An 18482-nucleotide genomic window follows, 5' to 3' on the forward strand; every position below is an offset into this window, starting at 1 on the left:
ATGTGCTTTGCACCCTTTGAAAGAGCTGATACTGTTTGCCCCTGTTTCCATGAGAGGCGCCTTGCTAGTCTATTACCATGATCACCCCACAGCAGTTCACCTGGGTGTTTCTAGGACACTGGCTGGACTGTGCTTTAGGTTTTTCTGGCCCAAAATGGCAGCTGATGTGAAGCACCGTGTGACTTTATTACTGATGTGAAGCACCATGTGACTTTATGCTCAGTGTGCCAACTCACCATACCAAATCAGAAAAAAAGCAGCAGGTCTTATGGTTCCCATTGTCCCCCAGAAACCCTGAGAGTAGGCTATGTGGATTTTGTTGGGCCAGTGCCCTGCACCCCCGCTGGTAATGCATATTTGATCGTGTTTGTTGACTATTTAAATAAGTGGGTTGAAGCCAGTGCTGTCAAAGAAGCTACATCTCAGGTAGCAGCTGGTAAATTTGTTACTGACATTTTTGCTAGACACGGTACACCCACTTACCTGATTTCTGACAGACGGTCTCCTTTTGTGAGTGAGCTTTTTGAACAGGTTGTTTCTGCTTTAGACTCGGTGCACAGACTCACTACAGCATATCTCCCTCAGACAAATGCTACTGAACGCTTCTACTGGACTCTGAAGACTGCAATCTGCTCTTATGTAGGTGATAAGCACACATCATGGGACAAGTTTCTCCTTCAGATTTGTCGTGAGTTGGACACCCCACTTGACCTTATCACTCAGCCTTTTACAGCAGGTGTTGATGAACCGGGTGTACTTTACCCTGAGACTCTTAAAGCCTCCCCACAGGGAACTCACAACCAAACCAGAGCGGATCTTGACTATAGCCATGGCAGACAAAAACATTACTATGACTTGAGACGTCAACATGCCACATTTCGTTTTGGTGACCTTGTTAGAGTTAGGACACAAGCAAGGTCAGACGCTCAGTCTAACTTTACTGTTAAACTTGCACCATTGTTTGAGGGACCATTGTGTGTATCTCAGAGACCCAGTTATGTTAACTACAGGCTCACTTGGGTGGACTCCGGTGTGGATGCAGGTGTTTATCATGTTGTGAACATGCAACTGTTCCATAACTGGGACTCTCTCACTTCCAAGGAACATTCTGTTTCATCTCATGCTGTCAGAGAGACCACAAAGGATCTGGACACTGACCCTCAGGCCCACCCTGCCCCCAAAAGATGGACAAATGATTTTCACATGACTGGGCTTGATCTGAAGTGAAATGTTTTGATTAAACCTATTTCATGTTGTCTTGGTGCACTGCAATTTTGAGTCATGAAGGTGTAGACTTTTCTGTTCACTCTTCTTAATCCAGTTGTATGGCTCTTTAGTGTGTTATGGTTCACGTTCTTTGAAAAACAAAGAAAACAGATTTTGCACTGTACATATTCATTTCATTTTATTTTTGCCAAATTCATTTTTAAATGGTCTTTTGCCCTGTGTGTGTTGTGATCTTAGCTGTAACCTCTATGTACAGGGTACTGTTAGGTGTGGTGTGTGCTTCTTTAGCTGTGGGGACTATGTAACAGTTGCTGTTGTAGTACAGTGTATTGCTGCATGGTGGTGCCTCCTGTCTCATGACTGGTGGGTCACCCTTTTGTTCTTTTTTGTAATGGATTCTTCCATGTGTACGCGGACGAGTGCGTTCAAGTAATGTGTGGTAGAGGTAGCACTTTTATTTTTGATATTTGAAATAAATGAGTACTTGTGGAAAGTTAGAAGTTGTTGCTTATTCTCTATCCACTAAAGTTAAACCACTTAAAAATAACTGAGCACACGCTTCTAACAAAGGTTAAATTATGTTTTTCTTTGTTGCATGTTTTTTCTTTGTTGTATAATCTCGGTGCCTTCAGTTGCCAAGTAGTTCCTGGAAAGCCAAACTGCAGAAGCAAAAGTGTCAAAGGGATAAACTCAACATAGTGCTGGAGGCAGGTTTAATCATCAGTCAATGTGGCAAACTGAAACTGCAAGAAAAATATTAAATTCAGTCACCTCATACTGTAATAGCCTATAAGTATAGCACATGATGGTAATCTCTTTAGGAATGAGACAATGAAATGAGACAGTTATAAACTAATGAAATCACATTTATTTATTGCTTAAACACATTAAAACTGTTTTGTGATTCTGACAAAATTCTTAAATATAAATTATATATTAATAGCCTGTTGTAAATCTTCCACAGTAGCATCAAAAGGCATCCAAGCTGTCTCATTCGGAAGTGATGTCTTGACTGGTGGCATTTCAGGATGTTCCAAATGGAGTTTTGTTTCTAAAAGTTGTCTAAATCATCATTCCCTTAGCAGATAGTAGTTGCTTATTACATTATACTGGGGAATGAAATGCAGCTTTGGAAACTAAGAAATTGCTACTTTATGTGCACAGGTTAAAATGAATCAAATATTATACAATTTCATCTATGAAAAGATTAACTATAACTATGTAAGAGAGGGTATTAATGTTGATTTATGTAGTGAATTCAATATAAATGTTTACTTGGATCTTTTTTTAGCAGGCAATGATAAAACAAATAAACAAAATGTACGTTATTATACCACGGAGGGTGATGCTTGCGATGCCAGTCCCATTGATGCCGTCAGTGAGATTAGCAATGAACTCCCACTGAGATGATGCACAGAGGATGGAAGAGACATTACAGATACCTGATATATTAACTACCTGGCACACTGGACTGGACAAATCTGTGGCCTGAAAAAAGAGAGAGAAAGGAGATCAAGTAGTCAGAACAGCAAAAGAACAGGAACAAAAAAAATCTGGTATAGATGCTACCTTATATCTCTGTTCTTTCATACTTTCAGCGTTTTCTTTTGTTTTTGAATATTACTTATAAAATGTGTGTGAAACGACTAGTGATGGGAATTCCGGCTCTTTTTAGAGAACCGGCTTATCGGGGGGGGGGCACCTTTGTTCAGGTGGTTGGGAAGCTCGTCTGTAACCGGAGAGTCGCCAGTTTGATCCCCCAGCTCTCTTTGTCCTGGTCGTTGTGTCCTTGGGCAATACACTTTACCCTACCGCCTATTGGTGTTGGCCAGAGGGGCCGATGGCCCGATATGGCAGCCTCGCTTCTGTCAGTCTGCCCCAGGGCAGCTCCAGTGTGTGAATGTGAGAGTAAATGAATAGTGGAATTGTAAAGTGCTTTGGGTGCCTAGAAAAGCGCAATCAGTAATCAGAGTAAACAAGCAGCCACCAAAGACCAACGTTATTTATGTATCTTTTACTTCTTGGTGTTTTCTTAAGCTGTTGTAGAACTACAAAAGTTATGTTTATAACACTATGTTTGACAGTGCAGTTAGCACAGACTAAAAGTGACTAAGTCTAGGAATGCTTGCTGTGGTCTGTTGTAGTTTCAGTTGTAATTTTGACCTTTTACATTTATCAGGTGTAAAATATGACATGCCTGTATTGATCCAATCAACTCCTTTGGCCCTGAACTGTCGAAGAGCGTGAGCTTTGTGACTGTTACTGTATCACTTCCTGTCACAGTGACCAGTGACATTACCACCTGAAAATGATAGCAAGCCACAAAAGAGTATTATTACAACAGATCTTTAGACTGTACGTGAACATGTAAAAATGCTGTTATGTTGTTAGAAATGGATAGGGTAGATAACGTTGCCTTTATTGGATTTGATAGAGGGCTGTAATAATGCTAACAGTACAGAAATCATATGTTTATGTATATGGATGGACACCAATTGCCTTTCTGCAGTTAGTCATTCAAAAGTACTGAAATTATGCCTGCACCACATGTGTTTTTAAGACCTCTGAGGGGAAATCTTCTTTAAACTTGAAAGTTTATGTTTATCTAAACAAAAAAGTTGGAAGTTTTCTACCCAGAAACATAAATCAATGTAATCATTTTTCATGACTATTTAGGTCATCTCAATTTCCCACAAACCAAATGATACATTTTTGTTTAGTCAACCTGTAGCAGGACGGCCTTCCTTGGGTCTGATTCCACCTTCTTTTTGTAATTCCACAATGCTATAGATGAAGTTCACTGAACTTTGACCTTACGCACACAGAAACCACATCTAAGTTAGAAATATTATACCACTGAAAACATTTTCTACAGACTATTTCCTAATTATATTACAGACCTGTGACTTTAATAGAGTAGGGACTGTTAGAGTTGATGTGGATTTGCCAAAAACCCGTTTGATTTCCAGCATTGAGCCTTATTCTGCGTAGGTTTCCCACTGTTGTTATGGATGCCAGAGGACCACTGGTCTGACTTGACTCCTGAGACACTCCTGAAAAGAGGAAAATGGCTGAATTATTTACCAGCATGACAATGGAATTTTCTTCCTTCTCCAAAATTTGTAATTGTGACTGTTGTTGTTTTTATTACTACTGTGCTATTACTGCAATTCATGGGTGTGAGACACTTGCAAATTACTCCACTTCTGTAATAGGCAAATGAATTCCGATCCACCTGCACAGTTACTACTAAATAAGAAAGTAAAATTATGACTAGTACCACTACTGTACATTCTTAACCTTCACCTGACTGCCCAAACAACAGCATTGCACAGGAGAAATCAAAAGGCAAAAAGCAGAGACCAGAGATGAGGAACTTCCATAGAGCCAAAGAAATAAAGCAAAGCTGACACAAGGTGGGAAGTGCCTTGTCTTTGTGAAATATTATGTTTTAGAAAACTGATGTCCAAAAAATATCGTTGAACTGAACCTGCTGAGCTGAGTGTGAAAGTGAGAGATGAAACTCCGGTGATGTAAATGATGACGTTGCTTACTGATGAATCAACAGTAAAATTAAAATTATCAGGTTGCCCTGGATCCATTACTACCTGGAAAACTGTCACCTGAAAGACAAAGAAACAGAAGCTCCAGTGAGAAAGCAATTTTGAAAGAAAATCTGTTAAATATCTTATCAAAATGTAGTCCTTCACAATTTGTAAACGTGTTAAGTAGTTCCTGTTAATGCTCAGTGTCTCACCACAGCACCAGCTGATGAATCTTTTATAACAGTAGTGGCCAAGGAAAGATCTGACTTCCTGACTTCAATAGCCTGACCTCCAGAAGCTTGGGCCAGGTCTCTGTATAGCTGGACATTTGATAGCCTCACTGCACGAGGTGAAAAATTTTGACCATCAATACTGCGGCGCCGCCGAATGGAAAAAATGTTTGTCAACAGGAAAGACACCTGAAAGTGTAGGGATAGAAAAATGCATCAGTTTATATATATCACGCTCAGTGGAAACTGGATAAGTTCTATCTAAAGTATCAAAGAGACCTAAAGTGACCATTCAGTACATGGATAAATGAAACTATTTACTGAGGTGTTGCTCTAGAATGGGACTAGCTTGAGTAAAACTGACTTTTTTGTATAAAAAAAAAAAAAAAAAAAAAAAAAAAGCTTAAAAAAAAGCTTTTGTAAAATTTGATAATGGACTGGCATTTATCAATCAATCTTTATTTATAAAGCACTTTTCATACAGAAATGTAGCACAAAGTGCTGCACATGGTTAAAAGCAGCCCATCCCACTCCACCCCATCCCACCCCCCGATTCACTCCCCACACTCTCATTTACATAAGCGGTCATGGATAGATACACACACACTAACATCTAAAGTGCAACAGCAACAAAAATGCAACTTATCCTCACACATACCTCAGTCTTGGTTCTCTCTATAAGGGCAATGTTGGTGCTTTTTAGATGGGAATCTTTGGCTGAAGCATCAGTGAAGACATAGATTTTAGAGGAAGGTGGAGCTGATGTCAGCGCAAGCTGTCAGTTATACAAATGACAGAAGAATTAAACATTATTTGTTGTGATTTACCAGATGTGCAAAACTGTAATTCAGAAAGCGATTAAAAAAGTAACAAAAAAGCAAGTTCTGATAATGCATGCACACAGTCATTCTGTTATTACATAATAGGACACAATAGGTTCATATTAATTTCCTAACTATGTTGTTACGGCAATAGCAGGGCCCACATGTGATGGCTCAAAAAAGCCCTGGCTATCACATGAGACATTGTTTTGAGGGTCTGCGGCCACCCTCAGTAAGTATTTTGAACCCATTGAGATGGGGTTGGCAGCTTCCGCAGGCAATGCCTAACTGTTGTTATGGGGTTTGGTAGGTGGAAAGCCTGCAATTTGTTGATGCGACGGTTACGGACTTGATTAGTTTTTTTGGTTATCATAATCATTTGACAAACCACGGGTTTGTATTTATGGGAGGGGGTGTTACGGCCCTAGCAGGGCCTCCTCCTGAAGGTGCCTGTGTGGGCGTGTCCCACCACCTCTTCTGCCTGAGGTGCCATCTTTCCCTGTTACACAGCTGACTCACATCAGTAATTAAAAGTATTTAAGCCCAGGGAAAGGTGAGCTCTGGGCCAGAGTGCCATGAGTGTGGTTACAGCTAGTGAGCTGAGTGTGTTTGTGAGTGGTTACAGCTAATGAGCTGTGTTATTGTGGTTTGCAGCTAGTGAGCTGCTCTTTCTTTTTGGCTTACGTTTTACTTTATTGACCACGCCTGAGTTTTGTTTGTTTTCTTAAATGGTGATAGCGGCTTGTCCGTCTCTTTTAGTTGAGCTACTTTAATAAAACTCTTTGATTTAACCCTTTTGCCTCCTTGACTCCTTTTTCTAACCCGGTCACTTTTTGTTACTCTCCCCTCACCGCCTAGACCCCTCAGGGGAACGTAACAATGTCCTTTGCACTACCTGCAAATACCCCATTTCTTCATCCTAAAAGTTCATAATTCACATCACACTAATTACTGTGTAAGCACACATCCCAACAGAGGTGGGACCAAGTCATTGTTTTGCAAGTCTCAAGTAAGTCTCAAGTCTTTATCCTCAAGTCTCAAGTCAAGTCTCAAGTAATGTCAGGCAAGTCAGAGTCGAGTCTCAAGTCACTGGTGTAAAAGTCCGAGTCAAGTCACAAGTCTGAAACTTTGAATTTCAAGTCCTTTCGAGTCTTTAAAAAAAACAAACGAAAAAATAATGTTGCAGTTATGCTAAATGTAAATATTAGACCATGTAATTTTAAAATCTGTGTTTTTCTCAACACATACAAAATAGTGAACTTAGAAAATATACACAAATTGTGAAATTGCACCTCTTTAAAATGCAGCTCAATTAAACCTAGCTCCAAGAATAATTTTCACCGACAGTTCTGAGATAAGCTGCATGTTATTCTTGGATGCAGTTGTAGGACCAGCTTTAAAATCGCATGACAAAAATATCATACACATTAAAAAAAACTGTATCACCAACGTAGCCTGGACAACATTTGCTAGTTAGATGAAGTCAGCTATCTCATCTTAGCATATTTATATGCATATTTATAATCATACGGTTCTTGGAGTGAGTGCATACACTCATGAAGTTTAGTAACTTCAGGTCACTGCAACAAGCCCAGGTACAGTTTACCGACGGATGGGTGCAGGACCTTGAAATGCACCGTGTAGAACGAAAGACCATCGTACGTATCATAAGTTTACCAGTCTCACAAATTGTCGTCATAAATACACATTCGTTAACCGTTTATTAATAGGACCTTTGAGCTCAACGGTAATTAATTAGTAGTGGAAATAATTTCTGGTAGCATCACAGAAATGTAGCAGTGACAATAATACTGTATGCTGTAATCGTACTGGGCAATTAGTGATACAAAAAACCTGTTTTATCCTGTGAATAAAAGTATGTGTTTTTGTCAGTGTACCATAATAACAGAAGCGAAACGCAATATTGTGTCAGGACAATTCACTATTTATGCACAATAAATAAAGGAGCATAGCGCGACAATTTCTGTTCAGCGCCAGACTTACTTGTAACCTATATCACCAATTATGTTAAGAAAAATGACGCATTAACTACAACAGCAGACTGACCTTTGTGTAAATGCTTGGAGCAGACTAACCTGTGAGCTGGAGTGTTCTAGGACGTTATATTTGGTCTTTGAATGGCTGCAATCCAGGCCACCCGTCGCCTCTTTGTTACTTCGGAAACATGGCTCGAACAATTTCTCTTCAACGACGTAATCCGATAACAACCGATCTCTTTACCCGTCGGCTTCCCGTGGCTGTCATGCGACCGGCTATTGCAGTTAATAATACAACAGCTTCTTGACATTTTTGTGTTTCTTTTTATCGCTGTATAACTGATTTTAATTGAAAGCCTGCGTGCGCTAGTACCGCTTGCCACGAGTTCCCAGAATCCTTTGCGGTTCTACCCGTGAATGACGTCACATTTTCAATCTCCATATAATATGCATGTTAGATTTTATATTTGGGGTAAAATATCAAGTCTTTTCAAGTAAACCGGTTCAAGTCCAATTCAAGTCCCAAGTCATTGGTGTAAAAGTCCAAGTCAAGTCACAAGTCTTACAACATTTTTTCAAGTCAAGTCTAAAGTCATAAAATTAATGACTCGAGTCTGACTCGAGTCCAAGTCATGTGACTCGAGTCCACACCTCTGCATCCCAATGATAGAATACAAGTACACTCACTCGCAGTCCAGACATGCTCATCTCTGGTTCATCCCCTCCTCCGGATGCAGTGAGCTTGTTGATTTCCTTTTTGAAGTAGTTTTTGTCAGTTGTCTTTATCACGGGTCCAAATTCTTTTTGGGGGACAGAGAAATACATGAACTTGCAGATTTTTGTACAGTGGGGCAAAAAAGTATTTAGTCAGCCACCAATTGTGCAAGTTCCCCCACCTAAAATGATGACAGAGGTCAGTAATTTGCACCAGAGGTACACTTCAACTGTGAGAGACAGAATGTGAAAAAAAAAAAAAAAAATCCATGAATCCACATGGTAGGATTTGTAAAGAATTTATTCGTAAATCAGGGTGGAAAAATAAGTATTTGGTCAATAACAAAAATACAACTCAATACTTTGTAACATAACCTTTGTTGGCAATAACAGAGGTCAAACGTTTATTATAGGTCTTTACCAGGTTTGCACACACAGTAGCTGGTATTTTGGCCCATTCCTCCATGCAGATCTTCTCGAGAGCAGTGATGTTTTGGGGCTGTCGCCGAGCAACACGGACTTTCAACTCCCGCCACAGATTTTCTATGGGGTTGAGGTCTGGAGACTGGCTAGGCCACTCCAGGACCTTCAAATGCTTCTTACTCCTTTGTTGCCCGGGTGGTGTGTTTTGGATCATTGTCATATTGGAAGACCCAGCCTCGTTTCATCTTCAAAGTTCTCACTGATGGAAGGAGGTTTTGGCTCAAAATCTCACGATACATGGCCCCATTCATTCTGTCCTTAACACGGATCAGTCGTCCTGTCCCCTTGGCAGAAAAAAAGCCCCATAGCATGATGTTTCCACCCCCATGCTTCACAGTAGGTATGGTGTTCTTGGGATGCAACTCAGTATTCTTCTTCCTCCAAACACGAGGAGTTGAGTTTATACCAAAAAGTTCTACTTTGGTTTCATCTGACCACATGACATTCTCCCAATCCTCTGCTGTATCATCCATGTGCTCTCTGGCAAACTTCAGACGGGCCTGGACATGCACTGGCTTCAGCAGCGGAACACGTCTGGCACTGCGGGATTTGATTCCCTGCCGTTGTCGTGTGTTACTGATGGTGACCTTTGTTACTTTGGTCCCAGCTCTCTGCAGGTCATTCACCAGGTCCCCCCGTGTGGTTCTGGGATCTTTGCTCACCGTTCTCATGATCATTTTGACCCCACGGGATGAGATCTTGCGTGGAGCCCCAGATCGAGGGAGATTATCAGTGGTCTTGTATGTCTTCCATTTTCTGATGATTGCTCCCACAGTTGATTTTTTCACACCAAGCTGCTTGCCTATTGTAGATTCACTCTTCCCAGTCTGGTGCAGGTCTACAATACTTTTCCTGGTGTCCTTCGAAAGCTCTTTGGTGTTGGCCATGGCGGAGTTTGGAGTCTGACTGTTTGAGGCTGTGGACAGGTGTCTTTTATACAGATGATGAGTTCAAACAGGTGCCATTCATACAGGTAATGAGTGGGGGACAGAAAAGCTTCTTACAGAAGACGTTACAGGTCTGTGAGAGCCAGAGATTTTCTTTGTTTGAGGTGACCAAATACTTATTTTCCACCCTAATTTACGAATAAATTCTTTACAAATCCTACCATGTGAATTCATGGATTTCTTTTTTTCACATTCTGTCTCTCACAGTTGAAGTGTAGCTCTGGTGCAAATTACTGACCTCTGTCATCATTTTAAGTGGGGGAACTTGCACAATCGGTGGCTGACTAAATACTTTTTTGCCCCACTGTATATGTGCTTTGTTTGTTGGCTGTCTTTGGCAACATGGGGAATATCCATAAAAGTGGAAGTACCTGGGTCATTGAAAGGTACCAGTATGTACTGAGAGGGTTCCTGTAGCGTTCCTGCGTTACTGTCAATTATGTTAAAGGCAACTTGTTTTGCTGCATCGATGTCATCAGCCATACTGCCTGTAGTGTCAATGACAAAACACAGTGCATAGGACTGGGAGAGGCCCATCAACCTGGAGGAACATAAGTGAAAAAACAAAATCATCCCTTTGTTATTCTGTAAGGAACCCAATTTCTCTACATTCAGAATGATGCCGAGGTATCTTTGCAGAAACATGTGCATCATAAAAAGCATCACTTTTAAGATACATATTATCTTCTGTGAGGAAGGCTTTTTACTATTTTTTCCTTGAAAGCTGTGTCATGAAAATAAATATAAACTGTTTCAATTTCAAATTTATTAGAGTTCTAGTAACCATTTCATGAGTGCAAGAATGTCTCTGATCAATTTTTCCCGTACCGCAAGAAGTTCCTGTCTCCAGCAGCTAGTCTGATGTCCTCCAGCAGCTCCATAGTAGCATCCACTGCCAGATTAGCTGCTTTTTTGTGCAACGTGCCATGATCTGATGTAAAAGAATCCTTATTGATGCCCCCAACTGGGTCCCTTTTTCTTGTCTTGTCAAGTAGACCACCATGGCTACATTTACCTGGACAAAAAAATAACAAATTACATTTAATTATACCTAGCTAAATAGCTGAATAAATGATCAATAAGACAAAAAACATCCAAAGAGTTTTATAGTTGGGGTATGGCAATGAATAGGTGAGTTTAGTTAATCTTTAAATTAAATTCAAGGTGGGACAACACATCTATTTGTTGTAATATTTAAATTTGTAGCTTGTGGGAATTCATTACTGTGAGATGCTGTTTACATTTTCTAATCAAAAAACAAATACCAAAAACAAACAAAACTACAGAAGCCAATTTAGTTTCAGTGTTGATTACAATTTACTCATTCTGCTGGTTTGATAAACAGTCCATTTGCTATGAAACAAGCAAACAAAAGAAAATAATAATACAAATCCTAATAGTTTGCTGTTATACACAAATGAATGTGATTGTTACCAGTAGGCTTTGAAGAAGAGAATGTGCTAAAGTACCCTGAGGTCAGGAGCCCCTGTTTCAGCACTTCAGGCAAAATGTTATCAGTGCAGGCATCTCCTGTACAGCTATTACAAGTTGGAGTAGATGGACCTGGAGCAAAGCAAGAGAAAGGTTATCCATAAAACCATCTGGAAACAGGTTGTGACATACAGTATTTAAAGGTGGGCCATCTATGCTTTGGCGATAAGACTTGGTTTGAACTGTGCTTTTGTAAAATGATTTTGGCTATTATATCTTTCCTATTTATCCCCTTTATCTCCCTTATTGCAAGTGTGTGTCCGTACACACCCCACCAGGTAAATTAATTAAAACAAGTGGAGACAAATGTGTTTCTTACTGTGATAAAAGTTGCTGGAAGGCTTTTACCTGCTAAGTTCTGCAGTGGTTGATCTGGTCTGATCAGAGCGGAGTAAGGAGTGGTTTTCCCCAACTCCACCCAGTTACTGTGGCTGTAAAAGTCCTTAATGTATGGAAAATCTAACATTATTTCCAATCCTATCACTGCTTCCTACTTCCAAAATCTTAACATCATCAAGTTTAAATAAAAACAATAATTATCACTCTCACCTGAATTATGTGACAAATTTGTCCAAGTACCTCTCTTGCAGCAACAAAATTCTCCGACTTCACACTAGCCTTCATGGCAGACATATCTCAAACAAAACATATAACCTTAAGAATCCAGTATAAGTGAAACCTAATGAAGCAAAATTCTGATTTTTGTTGCACCTATCATTTAAATGTTTTTTAATTGGTGTATAGGAATAGAAATTAATTAAAAATTCAAAATAATCTACTATCTGTGTTGTACTGAACGTAAACATGTTTAATTTTGAGGACTTTAAAGTGTACCTCTTGTGATGATGTCCCGTCCTCCCAGGAAGGTCTCACTGTGAAAATGGAACTCAGGGAAATCGACCAATGAGAAATACACTTTTTCGTTGCTACCGTAGATCTCATTAAGGGCAGTTTGGAAAATGTCAGTAGAGAGCGGAGCGGTGGAGGTAGATGAGGAGAAACAGGCCTTTTGCACCTCCTGAACTGAAAGGTTGTCATCAATCTGGAGACAAAGAAATGCCAAGTGCTTAACTGGACATTTGGAAAAATCTCAAAATGTTAAATTTCACATTTATGTTAGACTAAACATGAATGCATAAGCAGTGACCCTGTTTTAAATGATAATGAGCCCACATTCAAGTTGAAGTCTCTTCCATCAGCGGCGGCAAGGTCTCGGCAAACCTCAGCTGTCTTTCTGAGAACTGCCTTTCTGGTGATGTCACGATGAGTTTCATCAACAGAGAAGGATGGTTGAAATCCATGGGTTAGACCTGGTAGGTAGAGACAAACTGCCACCAGGAGCATGACTGTGTGTTTGACAGCCATGATGGACAGTGTTTTACTAAAGGAACAAGAGAAAGGGAATATAACAGTAAATACTAAATGTTAAACATTATTGTGCAGCACGTAAGATCGACAGCGCACAGTGTGCTTTAAGGTAGGAGCCAAAAAGGGTGTAGTTTGTGTATGTGAGCACCCGTGTGTACGAACGCGCTTGTTTTTAAAAGGTTCCTACATGTAATGATCTGTTAGAGGGTGAGGGGAGCCTGCATGAAGCAGGTATGGAGGAGATCAAGGCTCCAGACATCCAGAGGCCCTCAGAACACAAGAGACCAAGGAAGACCAACAGAGGGGTAGCCGCGCCACTATCCCAGAAAGAGCCGAGGAGAATCCCAGATAAGGGGTCACTCAGCAGCCGCGGAGGGGGTTTCAGTGACATGCCCGGGAGCTCCGCCGGCAGCCAGCTGCGCCAGAGTGACCGAGCCCCAGGCCGAGCAGTGGCGTGTCCAGCGGGGTGGCCTGGGGGGGGCACAGGCCACCCCCCCAACCAGACTGGCCACCCCAGGTGCCACCCCAAAGGTAAAACAATAAAATTCAATCAAATATCAAATGTCCGATTATGTTTTCACGGTGAAGCTCAGATATCCGAGTGTAAGTGAATGCAGCATCGGCTTCTGCGCTATGTGCATCACGTTAGCAAAGGTAGGAGAGCCAAGCACGAAAGAGGCACTGCAGGAAACAATTTTTCGGTGAAAGAAAATGAGGACAGAATAAATGTCCCGGTAAGTAATATTAAGTTTGTTGAGTTTAGTAAACTTCGGTGAAATTAGAATCCCAAGGAAAAAATAACACTTAAAGAATTATTGCAGCTGTGGAATATTTCAGACGGTAGGCTACTGAGGGCAGCTAACATAAGAGTTATGCGTTATAAGATATAATCTAAGTCGTAACATTGCTGTATGGAGCTGCAGATTTGGTTGCAGGTTAACATAGCTGGACTGGCCATCGGGCATACCGGGCATATTTTTTATTTTTTTGTAACGGCATGAACAATGAGAGGTGGTGGATTGGCCAGATGCAGGTCGATGTGTAAAAATAACTCAGTTGTTTGGTGGTGGCTGTGGCGGAGCTTCCACAGAGGCAACAGGTGGATGAGGGAAGGGGAGGCAGGAGGAGAGACCCGAGGCAGCCACCAGTCCGAGTGTCAGGTGAACTTCAGGTAAGAAGTTATGAGCTGCAGTCTATCTGGGTCAGATATGAACCAAGTTTAAGTGGAGTTTATTTTCGTTGTGCTGACTTTTTACCGTCAGTTACAATAACTCGTACTGCGTGCTAGCTAGCATGACGGAGTTTCTATACAGCAGGGTGGTGCTATGATGTTACTGATAGTGAACTTTATTCATAAGGTTAGTTAGTAGAGTTTCCAACGGCTCCTTAAAAATGGAATGGTCCCTCATTCAGAGAAAATATTACACGTTTCATATTGAGCTGAGAAGGAAAGCAGTTTGTCCCGGACTTCAGCTACAATGAAAAAGACACAAAGCTGGAGTTATTCTGTGTCTTTGCTGCACAGCTGCCTCTTCTTCTCTCATTCTCCCCCCTCTCTCTCCTGTTTCTACTTCAGTCATGAAACTGATCAGTGATCAGCTGATCGGCTTTTCTCTCTTGTTTGTTTATCGCCCACTTTGCCAGAAACAGGAAACTAGAGATGGCACGATACCACTTTTTTATGTCCGATACCGATATCATAAATTTGGATATCTGCCGATACCGATATGAATCCGATATAGTGTTTTTTAATCAACAAAACTGTTTTTTTAAATATCTTGCTGCATTTTGTATAAGTTCATACTCAAGTTTAAAACAACAACTAAACTAAAGCTATTCTGTTATACCTGTATGCAAAAAAAAATATTTCATAGTTCAGCAATACTGATCAATCTAATAAACTTAAACCTACACCATCCTCCCTATTCTGGTATTTTAAAGAGTACTTATTAATATTAAGCAACCTAACTAATAGGGTTCCAACTCCCAGCAACAACAAAAATAAAAAAATAAAAAAATAGGGAACCACCCCTCACGCTCCACCTCATGATGCTTAATCGACGTAATCAACCTTAATTTGATGCAGTGTGAAAAAAAATGCACAGAAATCAATTATTTTTCAAGAAATATTAAGTAGATTCAACATCTTTCTTCAAAAAAACTGCAGACTGCACAGATGGTACCTTCCCAAAGGAAAAAGTACTATAACTTACTAGGGTTTATATATTAGACTTAATAGTCACTATATACAGTAATTGACTTCTATTCCTTTTACATCAAATTAAAACTTTGGGTGTCAGATAATTATTTATTAAAAGCTAAACATTTTAAATGAGAATAAGAAAGAAAAGTATGTCTTTGTGCCCCCTTTTCCCTGTTAATGCCCTATCGGCCCCCCTGGCTAAACTTTGCTAGATCCGCCCCTGCACAGTTACCAGCCGTCAGCTACGTAGAAAAAGATCCTGGTGTAGAAAGTAATATTAAATAAATTCTAACAACAGCTTATCAAGCTTAAACGTGCTGCTGTTGTTCAGCCGCTGGTTTCTTCTTTCTGGTGCAAAGTGGGCCAAAAACAAACAAGAGAGACGGACTCGCGACAGAAAAGCCGATCAGCTGATCATTAAGCAGTTTCATGATGATTTCATGATAGCAGCAAGAAGAGGCAGTCGCTTGTTAAGGAATGCTTTACAAACATTTAGAGATGGACTTACACACTTGCTTTACTTCTCTCGGGGATAACTTTGTCGGAGATGAAATGCCGGGTTGCTAGCGAAGCTCCAAATGCTATCCAGACCACCGACAGGTCCCGCATGCCACAGCCGCTCTATCACGTGATGCATACTGCTCCGACGTGCTAACGTTCTGAGGTGAGTTATGGCGTGTTGCAAGTTTTGCGAGGTGCTTTCGTGATATTTAATGGATCGGATTACATTTTTTATTTTTCTCCGATATCCGATCCAGTAATTTAGGTCAGTATCGGACCGATACGTAATATCGGATCGGTCCATCTCTACAGGAAACCAGCGGATGTCGCGCTAAACAACAGCAGCACGTTTAAGCTTGATCAGCTGTTGTTAGAATTTATTTAATATTAATTTCTAGTATCAGCTGATGTTTGCTGGAGCCACAGCTGTAAAGCTGCTGGTCGTGATGTCGGTTTGGATATGTGGTGAGAGGGAAACATGAAGATGAAACCAGGAGATGTCCTTACTGAATCATCAGAGCTGTGATGGAGAAACAGGTTTACCTTTTAGGTCACATGAATGAGTTGAAGTTATGAACTGTTTCTGAGAGACAAATAACACCAGGATCCTTTTCTAAGCAGCTGACAGCTGGTAACTGTGCAGGGGCGGGTCTAGTAAAGTGTTGCCAGGGGGCCAGGTAGGGCATTAACAGGGAGAGGGGGGCATAAAGACATACTTTTCTTTCTTATTCTCATTTAAAATATCTCACTTTTAATAAATAATTATCTGAATCTTACAACCAAAGTTTTTATCTGACGTAAAATGTATAGAAATCATACATATACCAACAAGACAGTGTACATATGGAAAAGATATTTATAAATCTTATAAAGTTTGTATCTGTCTTGTGTGAAACTTGTATGAAAAGCATACAAGAGTAAAAACAGATATAAGATCCCTTGAAAGATTATATAATGAATCTTGTATGTTTTGGATACTTACTAAAACAATATATGAAAGTAATGAGAAAGTGGCCACTTTCATGAGTAAATCATATAAGTTTTACTATTTCTTTTCCATATGGGTCACAACAGCCTTTGTTTTCATTCAAAGTCTTTATGGCTTTAATACCTGGGGGGCCGGTCTGTAGTGAAAATGCCCGATTTTCTGTCCCAGTCCAGCCCTGCAGGTTAATACTGGCAGTGTCACCATGCCAGCTGACTGTATTTCATCATCAGCCAGTGTTGTTCTTTATCAATATTACCAAAGTTTACCATAAGGAAGCATAGAAAGTATTTACTTGCTTTCAGGTTTTATTCAAATGTTAGTCTTTTCATTTGTTTCTCCACTTTTTTCCTGTTTCAAAATCAAACACCAGTTTGTGAGAAGATTATCTTCTTTTTTTAACAGACAGATAAAGTTTTGCATTGGCTAATTTGTCAATTGTATGTTAAAAATGTTCATATTTTAATATTCAAAACTGTTTTTGCCCAAAACATATGTGCACTACATGTCAGTAAAAATACTATGCAAATATTGCTGTCCTTGAATGCTGAGTAAACACTGACAAAGCACTGATTGTATCTCTTGTACTTTATCAACGCAGTATCTAAAAACTTTGCACCGTAGTGGTTAAAATCTCATTCTAATAAGAGTTAAAAGCGCATTTGGTTATTAGGTTTACAGGATTATTGAATTATGGTTAACGGTTGGTAGAATTGTTTTTAACATTATCTGCCAATTACATCTGCCACCCTTCTCCAAATCTGTGCCCCTACCTGGCCCAACAAAAATTTTCTAGACACGCCACTGAGGCCGAGGGCACCCCACCCCTGAAGTGGCCCGAGTGAGCCCCAGGCTCCAGGCCCCGATAAGCAGCCACCAAGGAGTGAGCCAGTGTGTACCTAGATGCCCATCCCCGGACACAAAGACCCACAAACGCACCGATGTCTGAGGGCGTCTGCCACTGGCAGGGGAAGTGGTGGGGGGAGATAGGCCTCCATAACTTGGAGGGCCTGAGATGTCCCCAGAGAGGTGGTGTGTGATACCCGACCTGACATATGGACACAGACAAACAGGTACACACAGATACAAACATCCATTCCCACCCTCATGCTCTCATATGTGATTACTCAACACTCACCCAACGTGGAGACAGACATAGAGAGACACTGTACACACAATCACACTCCCCAAGCGTCCGTGTAGCGTGCCCACCCCCAAGATCCTATATGTATGTGTTATGAGAGTGTGAGTAATGTGAATGTCTAAGTTGTGAGATAAAATTGAGGCAGAGGCAGCCAGAAGGGGACAGAGGGGGGGGGGGGGGGATGCCTCCCCTGCACCCTGGTGACACACCTTTACCCCAAGGCCCTGCATGTGTGGGTGATTGTGGTGGAGCGGGAAGAGGGAGGCAGCTGGAGATGGGGAGGGAAGGAAGGGAGGGGCAAGTGACCCCTCCCTGGGGCCAGCTCCCCCGCTGACCCCAGTAGGCACCCCCATACTCCGCAACCCGCCAGGGAAAGGGGGCCCAGGCCCATCCGGACCGGGGCCCAGTATAGCAGCGCCGCCTGGCCCCACAGAGTCCGGGACAGCCCACCCGACCCCACCTCAGAGAAAACTGCACCCACCCACTCATCTTCCAGACTACAGAGTGAGTTCCTGAAGAGAGGAGAGCTCCTGCAAGATGTAACAACCTCCCCCACCAGTCGAAGAGCCCCCCAGGTGGCTCGATGCACTGGCGGCACCCTGCGTCAGGGCTGGGCCCCCATACACCCACCCGCTCACAACCCCGGCAACACACCAACCAGGACCCAAGCCCCCGAGGCCCAGCCAGGGCCCCAGCCCGGAGACGGAGCACCCCCACAACCCCACGCCCATCCCGGACCCACCCCGGGGCAGCCAGGCTACCAGGTCAGTAACCCACGTCCGTCAGCACAGACCCTCCCCTAGCCCCGCTGCACGCAGCCACGAGG

The 18482-nt window shown here is 41.6% G+C and overlaps 1 pseudogene across 1 annotated transcript; it reads right to left on the reverse strand.

Annotated features, from left to right (window-relative positions):
- Nucleotides 1–1855: 1855 nt before the first annotated feature.
- Nucleotides 1856–12820, reverse strand: LOC147328140 (von Willebrand factor A domain-containing protein 7-like; annotated as a pseudogene). The gene is made up of 16 exons (XR_015130003.1): nt 12629–12820; nt 12290–12497; nt 12005–12090; nt 11804–11897; nt 11399–11527; nt 10793–10979; nt 10336–10505; nt 8508–8620; nt 5661–5777; nt 4985–5191; nt 4718–4850; nt 4128–4280; nt 3936–4039; nt 3425–3529; nt 2552–2715; nt 1856–1886 (listed from the first exon to the last, which is right to left on the reverse strand). The product of XR_015130003.1 is annotated as a von Willebrand factor A domain-containing protein 7-like (transcript).
- Nucleotides 12821–18482: the final 5662 nt, after the last annotated feature.

Source organism: Aulonocara sp. 'chitande type north' Nkhata Bay, linkage group LG6 (genome assembly GCF_057382095.1).
Source record: "Aulonocara sp. 'chitande type north' Nkhata Bay isolate Kocher_YH1m ecotype deep benthic linkage group LG6, A_spYH_male_GT1.1, whole genome shotgun sequence".
Taxonomy (NCBI): Eukaryota; Metazoa; Chordata; class Actinopteri; order Cichliformes; family Cichlidae; genus Aulonocara; species Aulonocara sp. 'chitande type north' Nkhata Bay.